Below are 21605 nucleotides of genomic sequence, written 5' to 3' on the forward strand. Positions count from 1 at the left end.
CCCTCTGGGGCTGAACTTCCTCATCTGTCAAATGAGGGCGTGGGACCATATATATCAAGCTGCTTTGCATCAGTCTCATCTGGCAGAGGGGCTTCTCCTCTCCGGTCTGGAGAGGGGCTCCCTGGGGTGGGGGGGGGGGGGGTTCCCTCCTAAGTATGGTTAGAATGTGGCCTGGGCAGGGGTAGGAGCACGCAGTCAGGAAGAGGCTCTGGGCTCCTGTGCCCTCCCAGAGGGTCTGCATACTTGCTCAGCTCCCAACTCAAGTCAAGAGCCAGTGCCTGAGCTGGGGCGTGAGGAACATTTGGAAGAGGCCACGTCACCCACAGCAGAGGTTTGGAGCCTGGCGTCACGCCAGGGGCAGCAAGCTTCTGAAAAAGGGCCCTCGTGGCTTCCAGCGCATCTGGGGTTTAGGATTCAGAACTGCTGCCCACGGAAAGCAGGGTGGTGTTGGAAGCCTTCATGTTTAGGACTTAGGGGCTGGGAAGGACAGCCTAGGGGGACACCTTAGCCCCCATCTGCGTGCCTTCAAGGGCCACGGCACGGCTGCCAGGCTATCCCCAGCCCTGGCTTCTCTGGGCCCAGCTTCCACGGGGACTGGGGTCAGCCTGGGGTGACACGGCTCTCAAGAGCCCTGGGAGCAGAGGTCTCTCCAGGGCAGCAAGAGCTGAGATTCACCACTGGGCCCTAGGGTGCTCCCAGCAGGGAACCTCTGCAGATTCCAGAGATGCAGGGAAGTCTGGGCTGAAAGCAGCCTGGCAGATTCCCCTCCTGCCCAGGAGGAGCTAGGAATCCCATTAAAGACCAAGGCACAGATCGATGTTACAGGCCTGGCAGGCCGTGGCTTTCAGACGCCTCCAGGAATAGAAACTCTCCAAAATGGGCCTGGGTGATTCACCCCCACATATGTGGTCTCCAAGTAATCAAAACAGCTTGTGTGTGACTGTGGGTGAATCACCTGGCCCTCCCCAGCCCAGGCCCCCCCATCATTCAGAGGAGAGCTTGACAGAACCATGACAGCCCCTTAAGCTCTCACTGTCCCCGATCCCATCATACCGGTGCTTGTGTGATGGGTAGAACCAAGTTCATTCACTGCATCAGGCCATGGTACCCCAAGCTGGCCGGGCAGGGCATAAGACAGGCCCTCCCCAAGCGAACCCACCCCAGGTCCCTGGCCCCATCTAAGCAGAGGTGAGGGCCCCTGGGTGCAGCAGAGGGAGGCCAGGAGTCTTGGGGGAAAGTGGTAAGGCGGAGACAAGCAGGTGTCCAGGACATGGAGCGTGGGAGCCCTGAGAAGGGGTCAGCCTTGGGGACCCTGCAGAGAGTGACTCACCACACAAATCCTCCTCAAAGGGAGCCTCATCCATCTCCTGTTCTAGCTGTCTACTTTTTTTTTTTTTAATGAGTATCTGTGTCTTATTGCTATGGCTTTTTATTTTAAATTCTGAATGCATACACGTGATTCAAATACATCTGTAAACAGACAGTAAAATGTCTGTGCCCTACCCCTGTCCCCCAGTCCAGTACTCATTTCCCCTGGGGGAACCCCTGATTGCAGCTTCTTTCAGAGTCTCTGCATCAGCATGTAAACATCCATGTGTCCTTATTTTCTCCCCTTTAACACAAACACAAGTCATCTTCCACCTCCTTTCTTGAAGAGTTTTGCTAACGGTCCTCATCAAGGGAGTGATGGTGGAGCCCTGGCAGGAGAACATGTGGTCCAGAGAGATTCAGAGTGTGCTGGGTTGTTAGGGATGGACCAGGCAGAGACTTGCCCAGGGTTGACCCATGGCTCCAGCCTCTCTACCCAGCTCCTCTCCTTCCCTCACCGCAGCCACTTCCCTAGGGAGTCAAAGTCAAAAGTCTGAAGACTTTTGCTTAGAAGGTTTTGCTAAGAGTCCCAGAGCCAGCCTCTCTAGTCCTGCCCTACCTTTCACTACCTGGAACAAATCAGAGGCCTTGGGAGTTTGGGTGGGTCCCTGTTGGCCTGCCTGCTGGGGAGCCCAGAGCAGGAGGGCAATGGAGCTAGAACCTTCACCCTCAGCATGTTCCTGGGGAGCCTCTGAGCTTGGAAGTCACTCCTAGATCAAGGAACAAGCCATTCTATTTGCCATAGAGCAGCTCACAGCACTGGGGACTCACCACACCCTCTCCCAACGCTGCTTTATTCTTCCTTTAGCATCAGAGCCTTTCCTGTGCTCATGGAGCATCCCCTCCTGGTGAGAAGAGTGGTCCACGGGGTGGGGGTGGGGGCATTGCAGGCTGTGAGTGCTAGGTCAGAGGATGCCTCTCAACCCTGCCCAGAGAGGGGAGCTCTGGGAACAGGGGCAAGGACAAGGCTGGGGAGGAAGATACTGGAGGTACAGAGAACAGTCTTAGTGCAGATTCGAGGCGGGGAGGAGCTTGGCATTCTAGGGGATCCGGGGGTTTCTTGGCATAATCGGAGGGCTGGCCAGACAGCAGCAGGGGCAGGGGAGTTTAGGGGCCCCAGGGAACACTGAATCAAACATCATACAGGAAGTTGTCCAATAAAACAGAACGGTCTGACATAGTCCAGAGCTTTTCTTCTCATTCCCAGCCAACTCAGGACCAGTTACTGCAGGCTGGGGCAGTTCAGGGACCGGACACAGCACAGACCCTCTCAGTTGACAGGGTCAGGGTGCAGTGAGAGCAACAGAAGCAACAGGAAGGAATCGGGAAGGGAAAGGGGTGGTTGCAGGTCTGATAGAAGGGCCACTGGCATCAGAGGCAGCCTAATTCCTAGAGCCTCAGGCCAGCCAGGCTCAGTAGCCACTCCCCGTATAGCCGCTTTGCTTCCCCAGTGGCTCAGATGGTAAAGAATCCGCCTGCAATGCAGGAGTTTCAGGAGACACAGGTTTGATCCCTGGGTTGGGAAGATCCCTTTGGAAAAGAAATGACAACCCACTCCAGTATCCTTGCCTGGGAAATCCCATGGACAGAGGAGCCTGGACCATGCTGCATCACCAACTCAATGGACATGAGTTTGAGCAAACTCAGGGAACTAGTAGAGGACAGTGGAGCCTGGCATGCTGCAGTTCACAGGCTTGCAAACAGTTGGACACAATTTAGTGAGTGAGCAAGATAACCACTTGGCAAACTCGGCTCGCTGCCTAACTTTTGTAAATTAGGGATCAGACATTCATTCCATCAACAAACGCCTCACCAGGCAGTGGTGGTCAAGACGGACAGTAGGACTTGCTTCAGGACACTGTTTTTAGGAGCTGACACGACAGCAGAGGTCAGAGCACCAGCAATTGTCTGATATTTACTGAGTCCCCAACAGACCCCATGGACCTTACCTATGCCTCAAAGGTTGCTTAGAAAAAAAGGAAAAGCAGCAACAAGGAGAATGAACCCTTCCTGATGGAAGGTTTCCCAGAAATAAGAGGCAGCCTCAACGGAGAGGTGAGGGCAAGAGAAACTGAGGGTTGGCAGGCAGGGAGACACCCTCGACACCACACCTCCAGGCTCGGCCACACATCTGTCCCCAAACTCTATCTGTGCCTTTAGCCTGCCTGACTCAGTCCACTGTGGTGCAGACAAGGCCCTTTTCAGAGGCCTGAACCAAGTCCCTGAGGACTGCTTGCAACAGGCACCCTAGTCGTCTGGCAAAGACAGCTGAACCCTAATAGCACCTGTAGAGACCGACAGTGTCCAGCCACCCTGAAACCTAGCACTCAGGGTAGCTGACAGCATCAAGGTCACGGCGCTTCACAGCTGGTAGAATATGGCGGGGGCGGGCAACAACCCTTTAGATTTCGCCCCTCCCCTCCCACACGCCCCTTCCGGCTGTAACCGGAAGTACAGTGTGAGGTGAAGGCAGAAAGTTCTGGATACTCGGATATCTGGGTCTGGGCTCTCCTTTCAGCTCCTGTCATGATTTTGGCCAGCGAGTTATGCAAGTGGGGCCAGCACTTCCAGGGAGTCTGGACATAAATGGCTCCAAGTTACCACCCCTAGCTTTCTTGTCCAGATTCTTCAAGGCCCCTGGACGGTCTGGCCTTTTAGAGGGACGGTGTCCTGGGCTGGACCATGGAGGGAGCTTCCTGGTCTTTTCTGCTGGGTCTTGGCTAACAGGGCCGTAGACCCTCCTCCTGCCTGGCCCCTGGGAGCGTCTCACCTCCAGCCTCCCAGGCTCGCTGACACCTGCTCCCAGTTACACTGTACGTTTCTTGAGGACTTGGAATAGTGGATCATTTTGGAATACTTTTTCCTTCATGTTTTCCTGCTGAATAAAGTGCACTCCTCCTTTAACCCATGTGTCCATTGGGAGTGTAACAATCTCCCGCTTTAGTTATTTAATGTCTGTCCTACTTCTCTTTGTGAGTGTCTTCCCTTCACTTCATTCCTTCCCAGCCCTCTCTCACTGACACACATTTTTATCTTTGCTGCATGAAAATGAAAATTGTTAATGGAGATATAATGGTAGGTCCTTTTGTTGCCATGAATTGTCTCCCAGCACCTTAATGATGAGCCCATCTTCAGCCCTCTGCCGTTGCAGTAAATAATGTTCATTTCCTTCCTGGAAATCTTTGAAGTAATTTTAATTAAAAAAAATTTTTTATCCTGGGTTGGAGGATGAAAAAGCTTCTCCAACACCAAGGGCCTGACAGATCCCTGTAAGGGTGAAGCCAACCTCCCTATGTTCATGCAAAGGCCCTTTGACCCCTGGATCCTCTTGTCCCTAGCTGTGCTGCCCGGGGGGCGGGGGGGGGGCACATTTGCTCCTTACTGTCCTCACATGTCTTCTCAGCCACTCCCCAGTCTTGGCGCGGCCTCCACCCCTGGACACCCCACCCCTCAAGGAGACCTCAGGAAGGCCAAGACAGCACCCTCCGCCATTCACAGGGCACGTCTCAAGACTGTGGCCTACACACTTATAAATAAAATAAGTTCATTCCCCCAAGCAAATTGTGAGGCGTCTACTATCATTAGCCTCATTTACAGATGAGGAAACTGAGGTACAGCAAGGTCAAGACTAGATTCCCAGCTGCCAGTCGGGGCACTCAGCACACACCTGCACCACTTCAGGACATATCTTCACAAACCCCTAAGGGAGGGCCCTTGAGCACCTCCACTTCAGGGGTGTAGAAACGGAGACATGAGAGGTTAAACACCTTGCCCAAGATGACCTAGTTATTAAGAAGCTGAGGTGCAACGCAAACCACGCCTGCCTGACTGCAGAGGCCCCACGGTCACTGGGACTCTAACCACCTTTTAATTTCCATGTACTGCTCTCAGTGTGTGACCTCTTCTCGCCTCCTGCCCCTCCCCCGTTCCCCACAGGCACACGTGGCAGCCTCTCAGCCCCTGAAAGCTCCCCTCCCCCTCTAGTCCGCCCTCTACTCCACTGCCCAGTGCCTCCCCAGCCCGGAGCGGTCCCCACCCCTGAGCCACTGGGACAGCGGAAAACACGCCAAGGGTCAAAGGGAGCCACTCAAAGCAGTGGTCCTGGAGCACCAGCACCCCTTCCTGGTGCGAGATTAGACCCACCCCAGCCTCTCCCACATCTCCCTCAGCCCTCACCAGGATCCCCACCACCCACAGACACCTCTGCCTCCAACGTCACAGACAAAATGTGGCTTCTCAAGCGTGAACCTCAGGCTCCTTATCCTCAAACCAGCACAGTCTGCACCCAGCCAATTACCACAAGGTGTTTCTGCAGCTTAGAGAAATTCACCTCCCAGCTCAGCCCACCTCACCTGTCACCTCAGGGAAACTGCTCCATCAAGCTGTCACTACTGTTTATAAGGAGTGTCCCTAGAGCATAGAAAAATGTTCGAGGATGTCACAAGAACAAAACTTCATTCCCTACACGTTGGTATTGAAGGAAGAAAATGACTCGCAAATTGGATGGGTACTTGTTCTATAATCTAAGGTGACCAGAAGCCTTAATGTAGGTGTGATATGATTTTTAAAGAGATTTCTGTGAAAGAACATTAACCTCTGTTACATAACTCTTATAGTGTTATATGAAGGGAAAGCTATTATGGAAGGAAAAGTTTTCAGTGTTCATTAAAATAATGGATCTACACCTCTTCTAAATGAAAAGAACATGGGTGTGAATATTGATAAGATTCCCTGGTGGCTCAGAGGTTAAAGCGTCAGCCTCCAACGCGGGAGACCCAGGTTCGATCCCTGGGTCGGGAAGATCCCCTGGAGAAGGAAATGGCAATCCACTCCAGTATTCTTGCCTGGAGAATCCCATGGGTGGAGAAGCCTAGTAGGTTACAGTCCACGGGGTCGCAAAGAGTCGGACACAACTGAGCAACTTCACCTCACCTCACCTGAAAGCACAGAGGCCTTGGACTAAACAACGTCCTCAAAGTTCTGAACTCAAGAAGGTGTTAATTACACGGACCATCTCCACGGGGGTAGGGGTGGGTGAGGGGGTTGCTCTCCAGGCACTCATCTTCTAGCCCAGATGCTTCTGCCGTCTGGATTTCTTGCTTAGTTCTACCCTCCATCCCGGGCCAGGATTTCTCACCCAGTTGAGTCCCTGTTCCTGTCATTTCCCAGCCTCCTGCAGAAAAAGCACAAGCATTCCCTCTGACAGCCTCCTTTAAGGTCTCAGCTTCCTCATCTCTACTCTGGGCACAGTTGTGCCACAGCTCGCACAAGCTCTCTCTCTAGGATTATCTGATTCTATTGTCAGCTCAGTTGGTAAAGAATCTGCCTGCAATGCAGGAGACCCTGGTTCGATTCCTGGGTCGAGTAGATCCGCTGGAGAAGGGATAGACTACCCATTCCAGTCTTCTTGGGCTTCCCTAATGGCTCAGCTGGTAAAGAATCCGCCTGCAGTGAGGGAGACCTGGGTTCTATCCCTGGGTTGGGAAGATCCCCTGGAGAAGGGAAAAGCTACCCATTCTGGTATCCTGGCCTGGAGAATTCCGTGGACTATACAGTCCATGGGGTCACAAAGAGTCAGACTGAGCGACTTTCACTTTCACTAATGTCCGAGGAGACAGAAGCAGACAGAACCCCAGGGTCCAACTCTCAGCTTGTTCACTGGCAGCAAGGAAGAAAAGGCAGATTTACTGTTACTCTGCTGCCCCCCAGTCTGTTCCCTTCCCCTCCCTCTTTCCCCTTACCTGCTCCCCTAATCCATACCTTCTGTAGGCCCCTACTCCTGGCCATCAGCCTGACCCTCCTCTTACTTACCCACCCCTCCCAGCCAGGGTCCCATCTCTCACCAGCAGCAGCACCCCCTCGCCCCCGTTGGTATGGAGCCTGCAAGGCCACCTCCACTGGTCCCCTGGGAGCACCCTGCTTCCCCTGCCCTGCCAGCCCCCCTGCCCCTGCCCTCTTCCCTGGCCTCCTGGCCTCTGTCTCTGCCCTTCATTCCTCCTTTGCCCTGAACCCCACTTCTGGCCCTTCTCTGACCTCCAGCCACCTGAACAGACTGCTCCTCTGTCCACATAACTTTCCTACCCAGTCTCCTCCACCTTCCATCTCCCCACCTGTGAGCCATCTTGCAAACCATCCCAGGAGCTGTATGCCCCTGCCAGTGGGCACCTGGGCCACTTGGAGCTTCATGAGATGGCTACCTCCTGGGCTCAGGGAGTCTGGTGGGCCCACCAGTGCTTCAGGAAGCCCCCAGCTCTACAGTCAGTTTTCAGCCATCTGGGAGGACTGGCCTGTGTCGCTGGTGGCTGCCCTTCCTTGGGATCAGTCCACAGAGGGTAAACAAGTTCCTCTGTGTCTACTCTAGGGCTCCTCCAGGCCCTCCAAGCCATCAGTGGAAGGGGGTGGCTGGACTCGGTGGACTCAGCATCTTTTCCCACAAGGTCCTTCCTTTCCAGGTCGCCAGGCACTGACACCTCATTAAGGAGCGACTGTCCCCGTGCCTAGTACATAACCCATGCCTCAAACCAGCCTCCAGGGGACAGCATCTGGGCATCCCTTTGGCAGAGCAAAGGCTGCCTAAGTAGGGGCGGCTATGGCAGCAGGGGGAGGGGTGATGCCAGGCTATAATGTACTGGGGCATAAAAGCCTGCAGGAAGGGGGCAGGGAGGGGGGTCAGACCTGCCCTACCCCAGCTTGGCCTCAGAAGAACCTGACTTAGGTTCCTGAGGTCACAGCTACACCCACCATACAGCATCCTGCCACCCCGGAGATGCTGGGCCAGACTCTGGTCGGCCCTTCTCACCCCCAACCACCTCGGCTGCCCAAATTGCCACCAGGGGTCATGTGCTTTCCTGGCCCACCTTGTAAAGGCTCCCTTTTGGAGCTAACAACTTGATTGCCTCCATGGGGCTGTGTGCTGTGTTTAGTCCCTCAGTTGTGTCTGACTCTTTGCGACCCCATGGATTGTAACCCCCCAGGCTCCTCTGTCCATGGGGATTCTCCCAGCAAGAATACTGGGGTGGATTGCCATGCCCTCCTCCAAGGGGTCTTCCCAACCCAGGGATTGAACCCAGGTTTCCCGCATTGCAGGTGGACTTTTTATTGTCTGAGCCACCAGGGGAGCCCTCAGTTGCCTGCCTGGGGCACTGGCCACCAAAGTCACCCTGTTTGTGGGACCCCTCTGTGCCCTGCTGCTTCTCCTTTGTACCCTTAACACCAAAGACTGATTTCATCCCCCCTCCCATGACAGAACTTGGTGGTTTCTAACCCTGCTCTGGTTCTACAATCACAAAACTTCAGTTTGCATGAGGGCCAGGACCTCTCTGACCCTCTCCCTCTCTTGGCAGTGGCAATGGAATGTACTCGAATTAAACTCTTATGGGTCCCCAGGCACACTCCCAATCCCCTTGCTCTGTTGGCTTTTTTTGTCCCAGGACCTCAGGCAGTTTAAGTCTGGAGATCAAATGTGAGCTGACCAAGGACTCTAAACAGCATAAATCTCCACTGAAAGCCTCCACTCTGAGCTTTTCATTTCAGGGAAGGTAGACACGGCTGGAAGCAGTGGGAAAATCCAGTGGGTGAACAAGATGCTTAGATTCACCCTGGTCCCTTGTCCCTACACCCATCCTCAGGGGTCCGAGTTATTTCTTGGGTAAGAGGCAGCTTCCCCTCCGGTGATGCTAGTTTGCACCCTGGGGGTTCAGGTGGCTGACTGTTCAGCCTCTGTTCAGCACTTGAACCCCTGTTCAGGTGCTGGTGGCCCAGGGCTTCGGGGGTTCATGGACACTAAGCTTCAAGTGGAGGAGGCAGCACAGCCGGACAGGGAGGGAGTTTTGGGGGCTGGCCTCTCAGCAGTCTGATAGGCCCTCTCCCCAACTCCACTCCCCAGGGAAGGACACTGTCCTGCTGGGGTTTGGCCCAGGGTCCTCGTTTCCACTGACTGTGCCCAGGACACTCTGATCCTCTTTGGCTCTTGAGATGCACTGAAAAAGAAGACCCTGACACTGGGAAAGACTGAGGGCAGGAGGAGAAGGAGGAGACAGGGGACGAGATGGTTGGATGGCATCACCGACTAAACAGACCTGAGTTTGAGCAAACTCGGAGACAGTGAAGGACAGGGAAGCCTGGTACGCTGCAGTCCATGAGGTCGCAAAGAGACGTACATGACTGAACGACTGAGCAACAGCAACCATCCAGCCTGGACACACGAGCACACACAGGCCTCTTCACTGCAGAGTCGCTGGGCCTCAGAGCAAACACCTGGGGGTGGGGTGGGTATTTCCCTCTCTCCCGCAAACCCGGCTGGCAGGCACCCCAGTTTCAACACCACAGTGACCACATTTCCAAGAAGAGGCTCCCAGAGCCGCAGTCAGACAAAGGAGCTGTGTTACCTCGGGCCATGCTTGCTGCCAGCACACAGGAACGTCTGGAATGGATCAGACAAGGGCTTCAGGTTACACGAAGCAGCCGGGTCTCAGAAACTAGAGTGTGTGGTCCTGGACCCAGCGGCCACCCCCAGCCCAGCTCAGACTCCTGTCTGGATGAGAGGCCCAGGCAGCAAAAGTCGGCAGGATTCCACATGTCTGTTCATTATTTTCTCCATCAGGAAGTCTTTCCTTCTTAACTGACCCTCAAAGAGGTAACAGACCACCTTGCTATAGAGGAGGCTTTGCCCAGTTAGTCTGTCCCAGAGTCCAAATTATTTGTGCGGTGTGCAATCATTTTTCCTCAGACCTTCACAGGCTCACAACCGGAATTATACACACCTACCCTGAGAGGTACACATACCCAGAGGCACACAGGTGTATGGACATGTCCACACACACAAATACACACCCAGAGACATGGCCTAACCTGGAGACACACACACTCACACACAAACTCATCCAAAGATACACACACTGAGGCACAAACACTCCCACATACACGTATCCAAGGACACCCACACATGCCTCTGTTCCCGCACACACACACACAGACTCACTCACACCTAAAGACACAGGTATGTGTCAAATTACAACAAATCGCAATCAGACAAGTCAAACGTGTAAGGAGACCTAAAGTCAGAAAACTGCACATACACACTCACACAGCTACACACTCACACAGCTACACACTCACACAGCTACACACTCACACAGCTACACACTCTCAGACAGGCACACCCCTGAACCATGCACAGACTGGCCGCAGCTCCATTACCTCCTAGCTGGTTCACAACTGCCTCTGCCTCCCCAAGGCCACAGTCCTGGCTTCCCAAGCCTTCCTTACCCAGAGTCCTGAACGAGAGACAAGACAGCAGGTCATTCGAGACTTGAGAGGGAATGGAGTCAGGATCCCAGCAAACTTGGCCTGAGCCAGCGACCCTGACACATAGCATCAGCCTCCTATAACACATATTCATGGTCGCCCATGGGCCAGGGTGAAACCCCAGAGCTCCCCACCACCTCAAGATGCAACTGGAGAAGAATTTGAAAATATTCTTGCAATAAATCCTAAGAGTTTTCATCATAAGGAAAAATATTTTTTCTCTTTCTTTAATTTTGTATCCATATGAGATGATGGATGTCCACCGAACTTATTGTGAAAATCATTTCACGATGGATATCAGTAAAATCAGTATTCTCTACACCTTAAACTTAAACAGTGCTGTGTGGCAATTACATCTCAATAAAACTGGAAAGAAAAAAAAGAAAATATTCTTACAGTTTGCATTTGGAGAGTCATTAACCCAAAAGTTTCTTGAAGAATCCCAAACTGAATAAAAACAACTGAAAAATGAATGCTATGGAGAACAATAAATGAGAAATGAAAAAACATACTGCTTATGAAAGTGAAACATTTAGTTTATTATGCTATATCTCACATGAAAGAACTATATTAGATTTTTTTAATTCTGTGGAGTAATACATAAGCTAGAATACAACTTTAAGAAAATAAATTTGCCTGTATCATTCAGAAAACATCTTGTAACAAAGTCTCACCTAGGAGAAAAGTGAAAGTGAAGTAGCTCAGTCGTGTACGACTCTTGCAACCCCATGGATGGTAGCGTACCAGGCTCCTCAGTCCATGGGATTTTCCAGGTAAGAGTACTGGAGTGGGTTGCCATTTCCTTCTCCAGGGGATCTTCCTGACACAGGGATAGAATCTGGGTCTCCCGCGTTGTAGGCAGATGCTCTACCGTCTGAGCCACCAGGGAAGTCCATCTAGGAGAAAGTTAGTGCCAATTTCTCAAACTCTGTAAACTATGTGGCACAGATGCTGTTGAAATTACTGAACAGAATAGAGAAGATTGGGAATTCCCTGGCTGTCTGGTGGTTAGGCCTCTCTGCTTCCATTGCAGGGAACATGGGTTTGATTCCTGGTCAAAGAATTAAGATCTCAGATGCCATGATGTGGCAAAAAAACAAAAAAAAAAAAAGAATTGAGAAAATTTACTGAGAAGTGAGAAGAGCTTGGGCTTCCAAGGGCTTCCTATGGAATTGATTTTCTTTACAAAAGACAATGTTATGTCATTTGTTCCTAAAATTTGTAAGAAGTACAATCAAGGGTCTCTTTCTGTAACCAGGTGACTGAAAAATGGTTGAGCCAACCTTGCATACTCTGGTCTTTTGCCGTTTCTCTGTGGCCAGAAAAAAAGAAAAAGGTTTTAACAAATACTTTTTATATGGCTTTGAGAAATATTTGCTCTTTATAGATAGACTCTCACTTGAAAGAAAAATTAGGGCAGCTTGACTGTTGCTGGGGACACTGAAATCAGGAGAGTGAATGAAGCTTCCAGATCCTCTTTTGTCTGACTTCTGCCATCTCTGGACAATGAGAAACTCTCCAGGAACTCCAAGCAGAGGACAAAGGGCAGGGCTTGGGCCAGTCTCACAGCCACCCTCTGTGGCTTCCCTGGTGGTTCAGTGATAAACAATCCATCTGCCAACGTGGGAGATCTGGGTTCGATTCCTGGGTTGGGAAGATAACCCCAGAGTAGGGAATGGCAACCCACTCCAGTATTCTTGCCTGGAAAATCCCATGACAGAGGAGGCTCGTGGACTACAGCCCACAGGGTCGCAAAGAATCAGACATGACTGAGCGACTGAATACAAACAAACACTAGAGGAGGAAAGTCAGCTTTGAAACGGTTCCCACCTTGGGGTGGGAAGCATCATGAATGAGGACTCCCCTAGAGAACAAGCTTCCAAGGAGAGTTGGGGGGGTGGGCAAACATGGGCGGCCCCCTACACCCCGACACCCTGGGGCTGGGCAGAGTCTCCCAGAACCCATTGCTTACCCTTGCCCTGGGGAAAAGAGGGCTAGGGGTTTCTAGGCAACAGGGCTCCTTTCCCATGGTTCCAAGGAACTGAGTCATTGGTTTCCTCACTTGGCTGGACATTGCAAGCTCTGTCCTTGGTTGGTCCTGTCTGAAATGCTAGGACCTGGGAGGAGCTGGGAGGTGTCACAGGTCACGGAGAGAAAGGAGGGTCCTCAGGAGTGGGGTGATTTAGAGCCTGGAAATGATGGGAATCAGACGTTTCCCAGAGAAATTTCCAGTCCAAAAGAGTGGGGGTGGTCCGAAGTGATGTTCAGAAAAGCAGTCCGGTTCTGCTGCCCCAAGAAGACTGCATCCTCTTGGCTGCCTGCCCCCAGGGTTGCAGCAGTCTGGGCCTCAGACCTCTGGCTCCATAGACACACACAGGGGTATCTTCTTGGACACCTAAGCAGGTGGCCATGTGGCCCCAAGATCCCCAAAGTAAAGGTTTCTGTGGGTCTTGGGCAACGACAGGGGCTAAATGTGTCCCCTGAACTCATTCACAAGAGGGAGGGACCCATTACAGACCAGTGAGTGGTCTGAAGTCAACAAAGAGGTCCCCATGTCTGATTTGGAGAACTGCTCTGTGTGTGTGTGTGTGTGTGTGTGTGTGTGTGTGTGTGTGGTGTGTGAGAGAGAAAGGACAGGAGGAACTTGGGGGTCAGGGGTCAGGTGAAGGAGTGTGTGTGGAAGCTGAACATGGCCTGGCCCCGGGCACAGTGCACAGGGCAGAATCTTGTTCTGATTGTGGGGTCGGTGCCATGATTCCTCCCGCACCAGGTGGCAAACAGGCTGCAGCAACGAGGCAGCCCATCCACTGGAAAGACGTTGTGGGGTAGGGGAAGTTCAAGGAGAGGCCACCACTCCCCGCTCCCCAGTCATCTCCCTGGGCTGCCACCCCCACCCCCAGCAGACCCAGGCCCAGAGTGTCCTGCTGGGCTCCGCGAAAAGAGCCAGTCCTTCCATCCTCAATCTGGGTGGCATCCCTGGTGTCCTGCCATGCCATGCCTACAAGGATACAAATGGCCTGGGAAGTGAGAGCACTGAGGAGCAGTTTCTTTCCTGGCTGTTTGGCCTGGACCAGGGCTCAGCAGAAACTCTACTTGGGGGTAGGACCTACCCCTGGAGCAGATGGAGCGAGAGAAGAAGTGGGTAACTACTCCGGAAGGGGTTTGTGGAGGGTTCCTCAAACTCCCATCTCCCCACTTGGCCTTGGCATTAAAATTCAGAGCTCAGAGTTACAGTTTCATGGTACTACATTCACTTCATAACTATTAGCAAGCTTGAGGCCGTCAGCAGGCAGAGATCTCAGCCCTCCAGCCCATGAATCCTGGAGAATAGTCACTGATCAGGGAGTCTGTCTTCACAGCAAGAGCTCTCATCCCACAGGAAGGTGGTTGTCAAGACTGAGAAGTGTACAGGGGCCAAAAGAAAGCATAGTTCTGGATGCTGACCACACCACACTGTGCCCTCGGAATGGGGCAGGGAGACTGCGCTCTGTGTCTGGGCTCTCCGGGGTCACCCCGCCCTGCTCCGTCAGCGGTCCAGCACTCACCTTCCCGGCGGGGACACGCCGCCACCTTCTGGCTGCCCCAGCTGGAGCTGTCTGGCCCAGCTGGGCAGATAGAACAGTTTAAACATGGGTGCCCCCGTTTCTGGCCGGTCCAGCCTTTCCTTGCTTTTGTCCTGAATGGGAAACAGGAGGAGCCCACGGGAAGGGAATTTAGGAAAGGGTGCATGGGCTTCCCAGGTGGCAGTAGTGGTAAAGAACCCACCTGCCAATGCAGGAGACTCAAGAGACGCAGGTTGGATCCCTGGGACAGGAAAACCTCCTGGAGAAGGGCTTGGCAACCCTCTCCAGTATTCTTGCCAGGAAAACCCCATGGACAGAGGAGTCTGGTGAGCTACAGTCCATTGAGTTGCAAAGAGTCGCACATGACTGAAGTGACTTAGCACACACAACTTAGCACTCATGTAGGGAGGCCCCCTTCCAAAGCCCGAAGCCCGGGAGCCTCCAGGCTCAGAAAGGGACCCCATCCTCCCCACCCCAATGCTGCTCCAGCTGGAGCTCTCTCCCCCAGGGGGCTGAGAACTCACTGTGAAGAGGGGGCTTCCAGGAGTGCTGGAGGGCCTGCCAGCCTGCCCTGGAGCCTCCCACCACGGGCTGCTCCCTGCGCCCGGCAGGCCCCTGGCTTACAGAGGTCCGGGGAAGTCCACCGGCAGGGGCATGAGGCCCCTGGGCCAGTTTGCAAAAGGCAGGGAGATGGTGGGAGGCGGTGACTGGGTAGGAAAATTGTAGGGACAGGAAAACAGACTGCTTGGGTGGCTGGAGGCCAGAGACAGGCCAGAAGGGGTGTCCATGGCAAAGGAGGAGAAGAGAGCAGAAAGGGAGGCCAGGCGAAGAGGCCAGGCGGCAAGGGAGCAGGGTGGAGGGGCTGGAGCTTCCCAGGGGCTGGTGGAAGCTTGGGCCTTGGAGGCTCCAAAGTGGGGAGGGAGCCTGCTAATGAGGGGTGGGAGCCTGGCTGGGCAGGGTAGGTGAGGAGGAGGAGGGCCAGACCAGGGCTGAGAGTGGGAGCCCGGGGAAGGCAGGGGTAGGGGGAAGCTGGTAAGGGGGAAGAGGCAAGGGAAGGAGGAGGGGGAGGGGCGGGCTGGGGGCAGCAGAGCAACAGTAGGGTTCACTGTTGCCAGTGAACAAGGCAAGTGCTCGACCCTGGGGTTCTGGAATCTGCCTCTCTTCCCTTAGGATGTGTTCTTGTGATCTTGGTAGTGGTGGTGGTTTAGTTGCTAAGTCGTATCCGACTCTTGTGATCCCATGGACTGTAGCCTGCCACGCTCCTCTGTCCATGTGATTCTCCAGGCGAGAATACTGGAGTGGGTTGCCATTTCCTTCTCCAGAGGATCCTCCCAACCTAGGAATTGAACCTGGGTCTCCTGCATTGCAGGCAGATTCTTTACCTACTGAGCTATGAGGGAACTTAGAAGTGGAGAATTCTAGAGAGAAAGAGCCCAGCCTGCACCACAACTGTGCCCACTGTAGAGATGAGGAGACTGAGGTCCACATGGAGACCATCAGAGACAGCACCTAGGCTGGAACCGGGTGTGTTTCTCCCGGGGCAAGGCCCCTCTCCAACCTGAGCCAGCCTGTGTCAGGCCCCATTTGGGGGCTTATGAGACAGACTCCTGGCTCCCCCTCGCCCCTTGGAGAGAAGCCTGAGAGCCTGGCTGGCTGGTACACTCCAGAGCGGTCCCTCCCAGCTAGGCACATCACCCCTCTCCCATGGCAGGCTCAAGGGCTTGGGTGCCTGGGAGATGTTTGGGCTGAGGAATTTCTTAGAGCAAACAGAGATCCCCATATTTGTCTCTGAGCATCCCTGACCCAGAGGGGCCCGAGCAGCAAAGGCAGCCATTGAGGTTGGTCAAAACCCATGGAGTCCCCCCGGGGCTGTGTGCTGGAGCACCGTGAGCCAGGCTCTGCCCCCGTTCTCCCTGGAGTCAGGACCAGTGAGAACTGTCAGGTAAGAAACCTCTCTGTGGAGACATCTTCCACCCCTCACCCATCATTCACACAGTTGGATCCCTATGCTCTCTGAATCCCAGGAAGGACTTCAAGGAGACCTCCCAGGACAGTGACAGAAATCACCCAAGACTGGACACTGGATCGGGGCACACCTGACCCCTCCCATGTGTGACCGACTGATTTCGCCTAGAACTTCCATGAGTTTCACAACAAGGACCAAAGAACCTGGGTTTCTGGAGACTGAGTGGCCTCTCCTTGCAAGTCCAGGTGACCTCATGCCTTTCCCTCTAGATGCTTCAGTCTTCAAGCAAATGGGCAAGAAATCTTGAACCCCATCAAGCCGTTCCCCACGTCATACCCCTCCCTCATCTTCATTTCATCTCTGAGCTCCCTCCGAATGATTCTCCAGAGCCAAGGCCACCGTTCTTCATTCTACCAGCTCTTTGCCATCTTCCACTCCCCTCTGGTCCTCACCAGTGCTCATTACAATGGCTCCTTGCCAACACCCCAAGATGCTGGCGGGTTGCTGAGAAGGACTTCTCCTTCTCACAGTGAGGCAGGCAAGGGGAGAATATGACAGGGTCCCAGACCGGATGTAGGGATCAGAAAGTGAGGGTGGTGATGCCATCCCCGCTGCCCGGCTGGAGACTGAGATCAAGGCAGTGTGCCTAACCACCCCCTACCCCCTGCCAGAGATCCCCATGGCTCAGCCTGGTGTGGGATCACTGGTCTGATCTCTACACACCTAAGAGTGGAAACCACATCCTGTCAGCTCTGGGGGGTTCTATACCAGGAGCCGTGGAATGATTCCCTGAGCCTGGGAGGTGAGAATCCCATTAGGGAGAGACATGGGCAGGTAAGCACACCTGCAAGAGCTGATGGCCCAGCCCTGTCGGGTCAAGGCTCCTGGGTGATGTCGGTCAGCGTGGCCCAGAGAAGCCCCTAGGGACTGGTGCTGACCTGCCCCCACCCCCTGTAGCCGAACCCCCATCCTCATGAGATCCTGGGGAAAGAGGAGGAGAATCCTGAGTTAACCAAGACTAGGGGCTCTCAAAACAGAAATCAAGTCCTGAAAGAAAGGAAGACACTCTGGCCCCATCACATGTGAATTTATGAACTGAGACATGAACGGCCCCAACAGCATGGAGGCTCAGATCCTGGGGCAAACCCCGCAGGTTTGGACGAAGGCTCGTGGAGGGGACTTGGATTCCAGGAACCATGGCTGTTCTGAGGGAGAGCCTGTTCCGAGGGAAGGTTCTGTGGTGAGATGACTGACAACAGCACGAGAGCGAATTCTCAGAGTGAAAATGAGAATGTCGTGTTGGGGGGAGCCCCGAGAGTGACTCAGCTCTGGTGTCGCACGGGATGTTCTGCTACAGCTAGAGTTGAAGACGCTCTTTCAGGAGTTGAGAAGAGCACAACCGAAAACCCTGTCACAAACTGGCATGGAGCTCATTGTCACAGCTCCGCAGAGGCAGACCCCGGCCCCAAAGAGGACAAAGCAAGACCACTGCCTGTGCTCACGATAAGGGATCCTTCCGGACACCCTGCACACATCAGGCACTGCGCTCAGCCCTGCAGATGCCACGATGAAGTCAGACGCATCCCCATCCCAGGCTATCTGAACGCACATCACAGTGCCCCACACCCCCCTTGTGAGACAGGAGTGGGTGTTCTCACTGCGTTGTTCTCGCCATGCTGCTGGGACTTCATTCCTCATCCCCCAACCCCCATGCAAGCTCTACGGGGACCAGAGTGTACCTGCAGGCCTATGACTCTGGTTGTCTTTTGCGATAACAATCCCTGCTCATGGATAAAGAAATCAGGAGGCTCAGATGATCTGTGCGAAAGGATGGTGTGGCTGGGAGAGCAAAGCCCTGCAGACCAGCCTAGGGAGAGGTAGGCTTGGGTGGTTAAGACTGAAGAGGGAAAAAGGCTGAAGGAGAGGGAGTCCCAGGAGGCAGCTGCCTTCCGTAAGAAGCAGATTTCGAGGGTGAGTAATGGGAAGAGGTTTTCACTTATTTGCTGAGCATTAAGAATGTATTCCCAGACATGTGACTCAGTTTCCTCTGAAAAACAATGATGTGGGAAAAAAAAAAAGAGTTAGGAAGAGGAAAGAGAATGCATGCAATGGGTGCCCACATTTGGGTCCTGACCTGATTCTAATAAACTAGCTGTAAAAAGATACTCTTGAGATAACTGGGCAAATCTGAGTACAGATTGGGTGGTAAATGATTTTAAAGACTAACTTCATTTTTTTTTTAAGCTAAGATGGGTGATGGTTGCATTAAAAGGTGTCCTCAAGACTTCTGGTTGCTAACGGAGGGGAAGAGGGAGAAGGATGAACTGAGAGCTTGGGGTTAATAGATGCAAAGGATTACATTTAGAATGGATAAACAACAAAGTCCTACCATATAGCATGGGCTTCCCAGGTGGCACAGTGGTAAAGAACCTGCCTGCCAATGCAGGAGACACAAGAGATTCAGGTTCAATGGCAGGTTCGATCCCTGGGTTGGGAAGATACCCAGGAAGAGGGAATGGCAACCCACTCCAGTATTCTTGCCTGGAAAATTCAATGGACAGAGGAGCCTGGCAGGTTATAGTCCATGGACTTGCAAAGAGTCAAACACGACTGAGCACACGTGAGCGTGTGCACACATACACACACACACACACACTTTACAGCACAGAGAACTGTATCCAATCTCCTAGGATAAACCATAATGGAAAATAATATTTTTTAAATGTATATATTAGCATGTGTATAACTGAATTCACTTTGCGATACAGCAGAAAAATAGCACAACATTGTAAATCAACTATTACTATATGGAATTTAAAAAATTGTCCTCAACAGAAGTGACACGCCCTGATGTGTTAGGCTGACATGTTGTGAGGTCAGTGGGAGTAATGAGGGAGGGAATCCATGCAAGAATTTTGGCAGAAGTTGGTTGCTGTGGTTGCTGGGTGGGGAGTCCCAGTAGGGCAAGGTGCGTTCCTGCCGAGGCTGAGTTTCTGCTCCAGTGGTGAAAGAAGAAAGCAGAACTTGCCCACTGAATCCTTGAGGACCTCTGAGGCCTACCAGGGCCATGGAAGGTGGGTGCCCAGTGTGGTTCTTTAGGACTCTACTAGGATTCTTTGACACACTGCCCCAAACTGGAGATCAGAACATCTTAGGCACATCCATATTCTAGAGAACCCCTCAAAGTAAATAAGAATTGTCATAGGTTCATGCTGGACCTTGGTCAACCTAAGCCATTGTCAACATTCCCATGTTTGACTTTGGCGTATTCAACTTTCCAAGAGCCCCATCGCCCTTGGCCACAGTCCAGATCGACACTCTCTACCCCCTTCACACACTCAACCCAAAGAGATCTGTGTATGGGTTTGTGCTCAGTTATGTCTGACTCTTTGTGACCCCATGGACTGTAGCCCACCAGGCTCCTCTGGTCATGGAATTTTCCAGGCAAGAATACTGGAGTAGGTTGCCATTTTCTACTCCAGGGGATCTTCCCAAAGGATTGAACCTGTATCTCTGTGTCTCCTGAACTGGCAGACAGACTCTTTACTACCACACCACCTGGGAAGACTCCCAAAGAGATCTATTGGCTATTTGTTTTGTTTTGTTTTCTCCCTTTGATCAGGAAAAAAAATTAATTCATGATTAATTGTCCAACACAAGAGCTACGGCCTGGAGCACCTGTCTGGCAACCCACAGCTGTTTGTGCATCTGCCTCTCTTGGTCTGTGTATCACCCTAGTTTTGCTGTTCATGGGATTTTAACTGAGGCTAATCCTTATAGTTTATGACGGTGAATGGAAAATGGAAAAATGAAAGTGCTGATGCTAGTGCTAGGAAATGAACTTAATACAGGTGAGGTGAAGACGGAAATCATGAGATGTGGTGAAGCAACCAACGTTGGCCTCGGTCAGCTGTATTTGGATGTAAGCCTGCCACACATGCCGCAGTATGAAGGGCAAGAATACAGTCAAAGAGCAGTCAAAGAGCATGGGCATGGGCATGGGCATGGGCATAGTCGTGGCCATAGAAGATTGCATTGAGGCTGCAAGGTGCAATTAGAGGTTTGGTTGAATTTTCAGCTGTGGGTGGGGAATAGGACCCATTCCATACTCCCTGTCCTCTCCAGCTAGCCCTGAGTCTGTTGCTAGACTTAACATCCTCAGCGCTGTCTTCTAAGCACCACTGTGCTCAGCTTCAACTCGTCTCCCCAAGTCTCTCACAGCCTACACACAGCTACCAGTGAGGGCTTCCTGAAACCAGACCTGTCCCTGGTCCTGTCAGGTGGAGGCTCTGTGTCCCAGCTCTCCAGCCCAAGGACTCTTTTTGTTTCCATACAAATTTTAGCATATTTTGTCCTAGTTCAGTAAAAAATGCCGCTAGTATTTTAATTGAGATTATGCTGAATCTCTAGATTGCCTTGTGTGATACGGTCATTTTAACAATATTAATTCTTTGGATCTGTGAGCATGGTATATCTTTCCGTTTGTTTGTGTCATCTTCAATATCTTTCATTAAGTTCTTACAGCTTTCCAAGTAAAGGTCTTTTATCTTCTTGGTCGATTTATTCCTAGGTATTTTATTCTTTTTGATGCAGGTACAAATGGGGCTGTTTCCCTAATTTCTCTTTCTGATAGTTTGCTGTCCATGTATAGTGACACAACAGATTTCTGTATATTAATTCTGTAACTTACAACATCACTCAATTCATTTATTAATTCTGATGGCTTTTTTGTGGCACCTTTAAGATTTTCTGTATATGATAATATATAATGTCATCTGCAAACATTGACAGTTTAACTTTTTCCTTTCCAATTTGAATTCTTGTATTTCCTTTATGTGTATTTCCTTATTTTCTAGGACTTGCAATACTACATTGAATGAAAGTTGTAAGAGTGCGCATCCTTGTCTTGTTCCTGATCTTAGAGGAAATTCTTTAAGCTTTCCACCATTGTTTATAATGCTAGATGTAGGTTTATATTATATGGGCTTTATTTTATTGAAGTATGGTCCCTATATACCCACTGTGTTGAGAGTTTTTATCATAAGTGAATGTCAAAATTTGTCAAAAGCTATTTCTGCATCTCTTGAGATGACCATATAGGTTTTATTCTTTATGCTGACTCATTTGTAGATATTGAACCATCCTTGCATCTCTGGGGTAATTCCCCCTCCATTGTGGTGTATGGTTTTTTAATGTATTGTTGAATTGGTTTGCTAATGATTTGTGGAGATTTTTTTTTTTTTGCCACTATGTTCATCAGTGATATTGGCCAGTCATTTTCTTTTGGGGGGGCCTTTGTCTGATATCATTCTATGCTGGCCTCATAGAATGAGTTTGGACATGTTCCTGCCTCTTCATTTGGGGGATAGCTTGAGAATGATAGGTGTTAAATCTACTGTAAA

Source organism: Ovis aries, chromosome 2 (assembly GCF_016772045.2).
Source record: "Ovis aries strain OAR_USU_Benz2616 breed Rambouillet chromosome 2, ARS-UI_Ramb_v3.0, whole genome shotgun sequence".
Lineage (NCBI taxonomy): Eukaryota > Metazoa > Chordata > Mammalia > Artiodactyla > Bovidae > Ovis > Ovis aries.